We start from the raw sequence: 2,030 nt of genomic DNA, 5'->3' as shown, positions 1-2,030 counted from the left end.
CTTCATAACTGTAATTTTGCTACTGTTATGAATCGTAATGTAAATATCTGATATGCAGGATGCATTTTCATTGTTATAAGTTGAACATAACTAAAGCATAGTGATTAATCACAAAAACAATATGTAATTATATATGTGTTTTCCGACGGTCTTAGGTGACCCCTGTGAAAGGGTCATTCGACCCCCAAAGGGGTCGCAACCCACAGGTTGAGAACCGCTGGGTTACAGCCTGTGGGTGGCAAATTCAGTTCCTTATCCTCCGCCTCTATGTCTCTTACTTCTTCAGCCCAGCGCCTCATCAACCTCAGGGAACAAGGGGAGGCGGGTTTCACAGCCCCTGCTCAGAGGTGCCGGTGCTGGAGAGCCGTGGAACCAGACTGATCGGCTGAACAACAGACCCTGCCCCCAGCTGAGCCCTGTCACGGCAGTGCAAGCCTTTCACTGCCGGTTCTCAGTCAGGCTGCTCATTGGCACCAACACAGGCACTTGAGAAACACTGGTGCCTGGGCAGCATCCCAGAGGAATTAAATTAGCATCCTTGTGAAACCCTATGGAACCAGGGGGTCCAGCTGCCTGCCCCTAGTTGAGCCAATTCAGCAGAGACAGGGTTGAATCATAAATGAGCGTTTATTCCAATCCTGCTGAGCATGGGAGAGGAGCAGGTCATCCACGAAAATCTGCCCTGCCCCCATAAGCCAGCTGCTTGTATTGGGTAGAAGGAGAAAGGTTACGTAAGAAAGTAGGCAAAGGGAATAAAAATGAGTGTGCAGAATGTGTGTTACAGGCATGGGGAAGTAGGCAATGCGAGCTGGAGCTGGGACTCCATTGTTTGGGCAACTTGGTTGTTAATCATTCCATGATAATAGGCAGGCAGTTCTCAAATGAGGATGGACTGAATGCCAAGATTGACTCCCAGGTTCAAGGTTGACTCCAGGCCTGGGGGAGGTGGGGGGTGGGAGCGGGCATACAACTAACTCCTGGCCAGGTTAGAATGTGCTTTCTTTAATCAGAACAAAACAATATTCTATTTCTGCCTCCAACATTTGGGGTTGGGGGTCCAGCATCATTTTTGTTTTAAGGCTTCCAAGAAGATCCTCATGCATTTCCTTTCCTCTGGGCCTATCTATAGTCCATTCAAAACCCAGCAGATTCCCACAAGCTCCTATCCTCCCACCTTCCCCTACTTGCTCTTGGCCAACCGTGACAGGTGCAAAGGCCAATATTCAAAATGTCAGTGTGAAGTAAGGAAAGGTTGATTGATTGAAGATGTGTCCAATTGAGACAAATTCATCTTCCTAGGGTCCAGAATTCAGGCTTCTTTTATGTCAAGGTAAAGGAGAATGGGAGGGGTAAAAGGTGCCTGACAATTGCAGACATCCGGGCACCAACTGGGATCAAAGGAAGAGTGTGAAATCTCTAAATCTCTTTGTTCCCTATCCTTGACCCCTGCTGATCTAAGTCCTGCAAATCTTTGATAAACAGTCATTTATTTTGTACATATTTCCCCACCTCTTCCAAGAGGTACCTTCTGGCAAGGAGCTGTTCTTCCAATAACTTATGCCTCAAGCAGAACTCCTCTAGTAATTAGCATGAAGGCCATGGGAAATGCAGGTTAGAATGAAGATAGAATCACAACAGAAAGCAAATAAAGGAAAAATTAACATTGAGGCAGAGAGTGAGCATTTAGCTGCTCCACAACCAGAGTTCAGGTTCCAGTTAGATCTGGGTTCAAACCCTAGCTCTGCCACTTGTTAACACCTTAAACTGGGAAGCTTTCTTCATTCTGAGCTGCGGTCCCTGTACTTATAAAGTGGGAATAATAGGGCCTAACGCAGCTGTAAGCATAATGAGAATTTGTATAAATCACTTATGTTAGTGGTTGGTAGATAGCGCTGAGACATTTTTTACTTGGTGTTGCTTTTATTATCTTATCGACTTTCATCTGAACCTCTTCTTATTATATCAGATTAGAGCAGTGGTTCTCAACCTTCCTAATGCCGCGACCCTTTACCACAGTTCCTCATGTTGTG

The 2,030-nt window shown here is 45.8% G+C and overlaps 1 pseudogene; it reads right to left on the bottom strand.

Moving 5' to 3' along the window:
* Window positions 1-2,030, bottom strand: part of LOC102765669 — a 9,916-nt pseudogene that overhangs the window by 736 nt on the left and 7,150 nt on the right.

Source organism: Myotis davidii, unplaced genomic scaffold (assembly GCF_000327345.1).
Source record: "Myotis davidii unplaced genomic scaffold, ASM32734v1 scaffold355, whole genome shotgun sequence".
NCBI classification, from domain to species: domain Eukaryota; kingdom Metazoa; phylum Chordata; class Mammalia; order Chiroptera; family Vespertilionidae; genus Myotis; species Myotis davidii.
Note: the sequence above shows the minus strand (reverse complement) of the source record. Positions and strands in the feature narration are given on the sequence as shown.